The following is an 11231-nucleotide window of genomic DNA, read 5'->3' on the forward strand; positions in this document are numbered from 1 at the left end:
GAGGGTATTTCTGATACCACTAAGTGATCCCTCCTACCTGCTCCATTCGCAAATAGCGCGGGAGAAGGATGATTGTGGAAAAACCTATATTTTAGCTGTAATTTCTATTATTCTCTCGTTGTCATCACTTCGTGAGACGTATGAGATATGAATTTTGTCCGACTCTTCCCGACACGTGCTCTCTCGGAATTTCCATTATATGTAACCCACTCCATGATGCACAATGCCTATCTTGCATCTTCTGTGAATGGAGTTTGTCAAGCATATCTGTCAACGTTCTATCAATAACTAAACGATCCCGTGAATAAACGTGCCGAAGTCGTTGGATCTTTTCTACCCCTTCTATTACTCCTGCCTCTTAAGATTATACGGATAAATCTATAAAAGGATGCCTTATTCGGTCAATTCGTCTGGATTCAAAACATTAAAAGTTAGCTAATGGGAAAAATACTCTGAAGAGCCAAAGAAACTGGTACACCTGCCTAATATTATGTAGGGCCCCTACGAGCACGCATAAGTGCCGCAACACGACGTGGCTTCGATTCGAATAATGTCTGAAGTAGTGCTGGAGGGAATTGGCACCATGAATCCTGCAGGGCTATCCATAAATCCGTGAGAGTACGAGGAGGTGGAAATCTCTTCTGAACAGCACGTTGCAAGGCATCCCAGATATGCTCAATAATGTTCATGTCTGGGGAGTTTGGTGGCTAGCGGAAGTGTTAAACCTAGAACAGTGTTCCTACATCTACTCTGTAGCAATTCTGGACGTGTAGGGTGTCGCATTGTTCTGCTGGAGTTGCCCAAATCCGTCGGTATGTACAATAGACATGAATGGACGCAGGTGATCAGACGGGATGCTTACGTACCTGTCACCTGCCAAGAATCGTATCTAGACACATCAGGGGTCCAATAGCACTCCAACTGCACACGCCCCACATAATTACAGAGCCCCTACCAGCTTGAACAGTCCCCTGCTGACATGCAGGCTCAGTGGATTCATGAGGTTGTCTCCGCTCGCTACAATTTGAAACAAGACTTGTCCGACCGGGCAACTTATTCCCAGTCACAAATAGTCCAATATCGGTGTTAACGGGCCCAGGAGAGGAGTAAAACTTTGTGTCATGTAGTCATCAAGTATACACGAGTGGCCTTCGGCTCCGAAAGCCCATATCGATTATGTTTCGTTGAATGGTTCCCACGCTGACACTTGTTGATGGCCCTGCAGTGAAATCTGCAGCAATTTGCGGAAGGGTTGCACTTCTATCACATTAAACGTTTCTCTTTAGTCGCTGTTGGAACCGTTCTAGCAGGATCTTTTTCCGGCTGTCGGAGATTTGATGTTTAACCGGGTTACTGATACGGTAGACTCGTGTAATAGTCGTACGAGAAAATCCCCACTTCATCGCTACCTCGGAGATGTTGTGTCCCATAGCTCGTGCGCCGACTATAACACGTCCAAATTCACTTAAATCTTGATAACCTGCCATTGTAACAGCAGTAACCGATCTAACAACTGCGCCAGACACTTATTGTCTTATACAGGCGTTTCCGACCGCAGCGCCGTATTCTGGCCGGCCGAAGTGGTCGAGCGGTTCTAGGCGCTTCAGTCTGGAACCAAGCGGATGTATGTGATGTCCTTAGGTTAGTTAGGTTTCAGTAGTTCTAAGTTCTAGGGGACTGATGACCTCAGAAGTTAAGTCCCATAGCGCTCAGAGCCATTTTTTACGCCGTATTCTGCCTGTTGACGCACCTCTGTATGTAAATAAAGATGCCTATATGAGTTTCCTTGGCACTTAGTTGTACATGTGAATAAAAAGAAGCTCCAACGAAACAAGAAATCAGTCATAAGTTAATGTCACTTTACTTATATTTCAAATTTACCTTAAACGTTTGTTGCAGACAAAGTGCTGCAAAGTATTCCAGAAACAGCGCAAGAAGAAGTGCCGTCGAGAGCGCAACAGACATCTGAGACCAGTGAATCATTCATGAGCCGTCACTTGATGGTAGTGGTACATCTGCCATAACTAGGTTACAAAATCAACAACTCATCACTGCAGAATACACGAGAACCGTTTAAATATTTGGAAATTTGTGGTAAGGTCTTATGGGACCAAACTGCTGAGGTCACCGGTCCCTAAGCTTACACGCTGCTTAATCCAACTTAAACTAACGTACGCTAAGGACAACACACACACACCCATGTCCGAGGGAGGACTCGAACATCCGAGGGGGGAGCCGCGAGGACCGTGACAAGGCGCCTGAGAGAGCGCGGCTACCCCGCGCGGCCCGTTTAAATTCTAATTGCCCTTATTTCTTGCGTAACCCTGCGGGTTTTCATTATCGTTGTCATTGGTGATAAAATCTTCAGAGTAATTAGGGTGTGTGATATTCCTCTTCAAATATCTTCAATTACTAACGTTTAGATCTGTCTACTGGAAGCTTCTCCAGGATTCCACTGAACACTGTCGACAGACAATGTCATATTCATTTATAAACGGCTGCTATCCCGTGTTTTTCAGGAAAAGTAGAGTTACTGAATATAGATTTTGAGGCTGCTATTGATGGGCTGTCGTCATTGTGTAAATACTGAAACGTTGAGCGCTGAAAAAGTTGGAAAAGAAATATGATACCCCCACTGCTTGAGAAGATTTTATCATCAGACCATAAGTCTTGCTTTTCCAATGAATCTTCAGTTGCCTCTTAAACCAACTGACTTATCCGAAAAGATCATGGAGTCAGTTCAATCGACGCAACAATCCTCCAGTATACACAAAGACCAAGAGTCCACGCCGGGGACGAGAAATTACAGTTTCGTCATCCGTCGACGTAGAGATCATTGCAGGCGGAAAATAAGCTATGAATGGACAAGAATGTGGAAGAGAGTCAGACATGACCTTTTGAATGGAACCGTGCCATTGTTCACGACATTCGATGAAGGAAAACGAAATGGCAAACTAAATAATGATGGCCAAACTACATTTAGAACCCCACATCTCACGAACGGAGTCTAGTGGTTCGACAGCTGTGCCACCTCTGTCGGTAAAAGCCTGCACAGGATTCAGGAGCTGATAATCGTCTTAAATCGATCAATAACATTAACATTTGGAGACAGTTCTATTCTGTTTGTCTGTCGAACGGGGTGACATGATGTTTCAGACTCAAGAGTCGTATTTGGGAATAGCCACACAACCGTACACTTTTCCGTGGTTTCCCGAAATCACTTGAAGAGAATTCCGGAATATGATTCTGAACAAAGCCACTGCCATTTTCCTTCAGTTTCCTATTGCGCTATCCCTGGTGGCGTCGATGCTGACGCCTTCTCTAGTGCAATGATCTCGGCTGTACCAACCAAACAGTTTTCTGATGAGATAAATTGGGTCAGATTGTTTATCTTGAGAGTGCCTGCCGACTGCAAACGGCTTAAAACAAGTTATTCATTTTGAAGACAAAATTTCTTCGTCTATAAGTACGTTAGAACCACGACCGGCTTCGCATCATTTCATCGGCATCATCAAGTGCAATAAAATCAAGTCATGTTCACATCAAAAAAGAGAATGGGATGATCCACCGTTCATAGTCAGCAGTTTTTTGCTATTAAGCGGACGACAATTATAAAGTATATAAGAATATACAGCCTACAGTTGCAGGTTAACTTTTTGGTCGAGAATGTTAACCTGCAACTGTAGGCTGTATATTCTTATATAAACAATATCAGCTGCTGTCTGCATAAAAATGTTAAAAATTATTAATTTTTAAAGTAGCACAAAACAACATAGAACGCACCCATGACATGCTCCCGTGATTCCAGGAGTAACCAGTACCTGGTGCTCTAACGGGTCCCTATAAACCGAAAAAGTGACCAAAAACCAGCGGTATATGAACGTCTATGGCATTATGTAAAATTAAGCAGCACTGGTTTCTCATTCCCCACTGCAAGCGCGTGCACTTTTCAGAACATGACTTGATGTTATTGCACCTGATGAGGCAGCTAAAATGCTGCGAAACCGGTCGTGCTTACAAATAAAGTACTTACAGCTGAAGCGGCTTTATCTTCAAAATGGTATATCCTGGCTGTCGCTGCCTTAAATACAAGATCTTTTGCATAAGTTACTAATTTTTACAATGTAAACAACTAGATTGAACGTCGTGATAAAAGTGCCAAAAATAATCGTCTTTCACTTATAATTTGTCTGCTTTGACCATTTGTTACTTTATCTATTCCCTAATAAGCGACACTACTATTTCAGAGGGAGTGCTGCCACTACTGCAGTGATCTTCTTTGGACCACTCCATAAAAAAGAAGGAAGACCAGAGTTTAACATCCCCTGGAGGACAAGGACATTAGAGACGGTAAATGAATGAGGGAAATCTCCATCTGGATGGCCGGATGGCGATTCAAACCGAGGTCTTCCATAATTTAAAGCCAATGTGCCAAGCGCACTGCCACCTGCTTTTTAAGACTTTCCTGTATTTTATTAATATTTATCATGTATAGTTTTAAAGAGCCAGGAATGTTACCTTTTGCTGATAATTTTCTTATTCGATTGAGCTGTCTTTCCTAGTTTTTTATTGTTAGAGTTATTGGCCCTCCATCCTAACCTTTTAGTCCACTTTACGCTCACTAAAATTGCATTCTTCGGTGTTAGCCCTTCGCTAAAAAAAGTTATCTTATTATCTTCTCCAGAACATCTACTAAAATATTATTTCTTAGTTATTTCGAAGGCAAATTAATAAGCCTTGGCTGATAATTGTTGAAGTAAAGCAACTCGCTCTGTTGACAATTTCTGTTCCCATGTCCTATGGGTCCTAAGCTGTTTGTAGTTGGTGTTTGGTGTATTACATTGCTGTCATTTTTTGTATTGAACGTCAAACAGTCCTTGATCATGAGTATGAACTTTCCGTGGTCCACTTGTATATTTTCCTCAAAGGGTAGCAGTGCCTACAGTAGAAAGTGTGTTATATTATAATCAATTTTCACGGCTTCATAATTTTTGCCACCACTGTGTGCTAAACGCCGACATGCCCCTTATAAGCTCTTTCGTGAAGTCTTTTCGCAAGGGCTCTAGTCATTTTCCCTTGATATAAACAGCCAAAGGGGTCATGAATGTAAATTAATACGTTCCTCATTTACCTACACATTTTATGTTGGCTCTGCGTCATGGTATCGACCGAGGCCGTGTAGAAATACATAGAGAAGCAATGCGCAAATATGCTTCATGACCAGCCAGAAGAACTATCGAATAGGAAGCTTGACTTACTTAGCCGTTAGTGCCTTTCGTGCGAGAAAGTGAGAACATTTACATGGATAATTTGTAATTACATATCGTATGTAATAAAAAATACGAAACAACATGTAAATATTTCCAGTAATGGAAATGAGCGTATGACATCGTTGGCTGGGAGCCCCATCCGGGGAAGCTCGGCAGCCAAGTGCAAGTCTTATTTCAGTCGACGCCACATTGGGCGACTTGTGCTCCGGTGATGAGGATGAAATGATGATGAGGGCAACACAACACCGAGTCCCCGAGCGGAGAAAATCTCCAACCCGACTGGGAATCGCACCCGGGTCCGCTTGCATGAGAGACAAGCACGTTACCACCCACCTAAGCAGGCGGACAATATTTCCAGTACAACCTAAGGAGAGAATGGTGGATTATACTGAAAATGCGAAATTAAGACCAAAATGGAAAGCATACATATATGCAGTCATATAATACCAAGACCAAAGACGAATATCAGTGGTAGTCCTAACAGTGTAAAGAAACCGTCTTTCAACTAATTTCTATTATCAGAGCGTTTCAACTTCAAAGCATACATGAAGCTTATCTAAGCGCAAAAGGCATTTTAGTTCAACAACATTAAACCAAAAGGTGTGGTAGCCAAACTGAGATTTATACGTACTGTAGAAGACTCAGTTACCATTTATAGTCTCCATTCTTCTAATATTTTAATCAACTGCACTAAGTTCCTAAAAAAATTTAGTTATAAAACTGAACTCGTTGAGAAGGCGTTAACTTTTTATTTTATTTTCCTATAAATTGTTTCCGCTTTAGAAGATGTTGTTTTTCTTAATAGAAGAGAAAAAACATTTCAATTTTGTATATATGAAGAAGTGAAATTCTGTCTCACATACAGGTAATGTCGTAAGTCTGACAAGAATAAGGATTTTAGGTTTATCATGGTAAGTTACATTTAATTTACTTCATATTCGTTTCTTTGTTAATCTCTTTTCTAATGAAAAGCTGATAACAGAAATGAAAAATAGTGGCAGTATATACCGACTTTTTTTAAAAATATCGGACGAACTAGCAAAGCGAAGCAAAACAAAAAACAAAAGGGTATTACACTTTAGTCAATACTATTAATGCATATATTAAGTAATATAGATATTAATTTCTCCTTGCCGACTTTTGTGAATTTCTCTGCCGTTAATGATTGATGAATAACGTAACCATCCACAAAAGCCTTTAAAATTCCTTTATTTCAGTGTCGCAACCGGTTTCGGATATTCATGCCTGTTCAGATGGCTAACTTTCCCAGTTACATTAATGTTTTCATCATCAGCATGTCGTTCCCTTCTAGAGTCTGCTCCAGTGGACTGTGTTTTGTCTTACTATGGTCTTTATGCTTTTTCTGGACAATGTACATATAAGCCGTTGCAGCGCAAAGAGCACACATATTCTAAATGAATAACTGTGGAAAGTAAAACACACTTCATATTGTTCTTCACTGCAGTTTGAGCTTCACACATGTGCTTTACATTCGATGTTTTTGTTTACAAAGCAATGATCATACACTAAGCAAAGAAACCGTCCGTTTATAAGTGAGCAAGGACTAAAAAAAGCGAAGTAAAATTTTGGGAGTCACAACATATTAATAAGAGAAAAATGCTTTGTCTCTAAGAATGAACTCATTATTTCCGGACTATGGGAGAAGTTTTTCCAAAATTTCTTTTAATAACAAATTCCAGCAAAAATTTAAACGAAACTTTATAAATCCATCAGATTACATACTATAAATTTCACATATTTGTTTACAAACACACACACACACACACACACACACTAGTTTATAAGTTAGTTGAGGGCAATAGAAAATTAAAAAGGTCGAGGGTGGAAAGGGTCAACACAGTTACTCAATATCAGAGTTTAGATTTAATTAACTTTATACTGGCGTCATAAACATGTTATTTCAAATATAAGTGCATGCTATTTATAATTATATCGCGTTTTAGGAAATGTTAAACATTAAAAATATTTCCAGAATGAGATTTTCACTCTGTAGCGGAGTGTGCGCTGATATGAAACTTCCTGGCGGATTAAAACTGTGTGCCCGACCGAGACTCGAACTCGGGACCTTTGCCTTTCGCGGGCAGGTGCTCTACCAACTGAGCTACCGAAGCACGACTCACGCCCGGTACTCACAGCTTTACTTCTTGCCAGTACCTTCGGCGCGAAAGGCAAAGGTCCCGAGTTCGAGTCTCGGTCGGGCACACAGTTTTAATCTGCCAGGAAGTTTCATTAAAAATATTTGATGCTAGACTATTCTGGGTGTCTACGTAGTATGTTGATTCGTACATGAAGTCTATTTTCTTGCTCTTGTTCACGGTATTTAATATCTGTAAATTATTTTTTATATTTGATTCAGTGTTGCCATGTTGATTCATGTGAGTGATAAACACCGATTTACTTAAATTTTGTAGTCTAAAGGCAGCCACGTATTTACACTATATTATGCTAAAGCTTCTGTTGGTCTGTCCAACATAAAAGCTGTCGTTTTGGCATAAAAATAATGTAAGATAAAATATGTGACGTTTTTCTACCACTCAAAAAGTGTGTGCATCCTGAACCCGTGTTCAAGAAGACAGGTTTCCAGTCCCCATCTGGCCATCCACATTTAGAAGCTATGCTCGCCTGCTTGACATCTGAATTGCCTGAGTACCATAACTCAGAGAACTGGTACATTGATCCGTATACTTCATATGTTCCACTTATATGATGCTGTACTTCAGTGACTGCTGTCAATTTACATCTATTTTCCAAATCCAGATTTAGGTATTCATCGGTTCCCCTACACATCTTAAGGTGACCGCCGAAATGCATCGTTTATAATTGGCACGATTGCCATCGTTCCAGTTAATGTGAAGTTCGACAATGTGCTCCCTCTCTAACAACCACATCGTCGACTGTAAACTGACCTTAACCATCAGTGCTCTTGCGACAATGGGTGCCCCATTACTTTCATCTCGTGCGTGTGTACCTAAAATTGCTGATTCCCCGTGAGAAGCGCTAGAGAATGCGTACACAATTATGTGGTCTACCACGGTAGTGTCGTAGCCACTTAAAATGGAGACTACAGAATCCACTCACGCCTCCAGCGTGGTTATGAGTACGGTTGGTGAGTATGTCCTACGCAGATGAAGAATGAGGTGACACAAATGCAAACACGTGTTTGCTAGTAGAGTACCAATGAAAAATATACTGCAAACAAATTGTAACGTAGTCTGTTGATATCGCTGGATTGACAAGTTAGTCTCTGAAGGCCAAATTTTACAGCAAAAGTTTTTGAAGAATTGAAAGCCCTCTGTTACATTCATGTTACGTTTCAATGCCCGAGTTGCGAACCATTCGTATGACTCAAAGTTTCTCTAGCCAGTTTTCGTCTGCTAGTGAAATCTCAACTTTGACTGAGTACTGTAATGCATGTCGCTCACTCACATTCTTTTCACTATGCTGAATTTCCGTCTGATTCTGTGAACATCGCATTGCCTGTTGCTGACTTTTAAAGTGCTGACATTGACTTGTGATATGGAGATCGGTATTTTGAAGCTACGCTGCCCGGAATTATATGTAAAATGGGTTTCAGGTTCATTTACGGTACGTACTTTGTAATCGCATATTCGCATGGGCAATGGTTGTTCTTTGTTCGATTCGCATCTTTGTTAGAATACGTGAGGATCAATATCTGTTTCTCAGGGAATCAACCGAACATATCGGTCATTTTGCACATTTTCCCACTCTTTAAATAATACAAGGTGGTTATAGTTAAACTTTCGTTACATGAGAGGGCCTCCATGGAAAACGAGTGGTTGTAGGACAATGAAACTCAGTGGAAACATTTGTAAGGACATGTGATTGTTAAATAACGAATAAACCAACTGGCAGAAACATATTTAAATTTCCACATCAGAGGGTAACGTTTGTTAATTGCATATCATGTTTACAATCCATGTTAGATTTAAATGGCTCTGAGCACTATGGGACTCAACTGCTGAGGTCATTAGTCCCCTAGAACTGAGAACTAGTTAAACCTAACTAACCTAAGGACATCACAAACATCCATGCCCGAGGCAGGATTCGAACCTGCGACCGTAGCGGTCTTGCGGTTCCAGACTGCAGCGCCTTTAACCGCACGCCCACTTCGGCCGGCTAATCCATGTTAGAAATGATGCTCAATGTGATGACTGTCTGCGTCCACTACAGCATGGAACAGCACTAGGGATACAGTTCCACATTTGTTGGCAGCAATTTCCGAGCGATGGAGCATGGAAAGTTCAGCTGTCGTGACACAGCTCTTCTACTGCTTAAAGACCGCACATTTCGTGCATTCTCAGCCGAGGCAAAAGCAACTTCCTCAAACATTTACGGCGCAATAGTCGTCGGCCTCTCCCAGGAGCAATTCTCAAATCGCCAGTTAATTCCAACTTCCAAAGGCGGAAAAATGACCTCTCCGTATTCTTTTAATGTGTCTATACTCGAAAAGAGTAGCAGTACTATTACAGCTGTTTCGATAAAACAGCTCTACGAATAATGTTCTGTTCACCTTGTCCAGACCCATGTTGACTGTTTGAAACTGTAACGCACGTTGATGCTTGTGTTTCAACACAACGTGGCCGTACCAGTACCAGCGCCTAACTGCAAGTCATAGAGTAACGCTGCTATCAACGGAAATCCTGCAGCGCACAATCTGAACAACATCTCTACACAGTGGGGAAGGGTAAATAGTTCCCCGTCTATACTGGCTAAAGTTTAATTACAAGCACACTGCACTAGGGGAAATATCGCGAATACGCTTTTCTGTCTTTTGTAAATACGTGGTTCTGTAAAGCCACGTGGGTATACAGCGCACGTGTGAGCGTATATGTGAGCTGTTTTCTTTTTTTCTGGATAATAACTGACAAGGGGAACGCACCTACTTGTGATCACCGACTTTTCTAAAATTTAAGAAATACGTATAGCCTGTCCAGAAATGAAAGTATCAGAAGTGGGAGCTCCAGATGGGTAATATCATTTTTGGTGTCTGTCGCCGGCCGCAGTGGCCGAGCGGTTGCCGGCACGGTAGCTCAGCGTGTTCGGTCAGAGGGCTAGCTGCCCTCTGTAATAAAAAAAAACTGAGTTAATGGATCAACAACGAACTAAAACGGGTGTCTTTCGACGTCCGCCCGGAGCAGATACAACGAACGAAAACGAACAAAATAAGATCAATTACAAAAAAAAAAGCGGTTAAAGGCGCTACAGTCCGGAACCGCACGACCGCTACGGTCGCAGGTTCGAATCCTGCCTCGGGCATGGGTGTGTGTGATGTCTTTAGGTTAGTTAGGTTTAAGTAGTTCTAAGTTCTAGGGGACTTATGACCACAGCAGTTGAGTCCCATAGTGCTCAGAGCCATTTGAACTTTTTTTTTTTTTTTTTGGTGTCTGTCGGGCGAGGCATTAGTCACTTACGTTACCGTAAATTCCCCGTAGAGGTTGGTGCAAGAGAAGGGATACAAAACTGTAATTTGAGTTCCGTGAGTTCGAGGCCCTATGTGGAAACTTCTTTATTTTCAATTTTTACCTTACCTACTCTGAAAATAAATCTAAATAATGATCAATGTATTGTATTTATTAACATTTTCATAAGAGGCATTAAAAGGAGAGACAAAGGAGAATTTGGGATTGCAAATAAATTTCCAAGAAGAAACTGTATCTCGTAGGGCTACATGGGAACTTTCTATAAAAATTAGATACTTTTATTACATTACAGCTGATGATTTACACATGCTGCGGAGATACCTATCGTAAAAACAGCGGAAGTAGTAATATTCTCAGCACATTGCACACATTATAGAAGATACATGTTTTACTACTGCACTGCTTTCAACAGAAAAACGGAATATGCAGTCCTGCTAGCCTTAATTTTCTATCCTTTCTTGGAACACTATTTGCAGACTCGTCGTGGACATTGCAAGTG

The sequence above is a fragment of the Schistocerca nitens genome, chromosome 3 (assembly GCF_023898315.1).
Source record: "Schistocerca nitens isolate TAMUIC-IGC-003100 chromosome 3, iqSchNite1.1, whole genome shotgun sequence".
NCBI classification, from domain to species: domain Eukaryota; kingdom Metazoa; phylum Arthropoda; class Insecta; order Orthoptera; family Acrididae; genus Schistocerca; species Schistocerca nitens.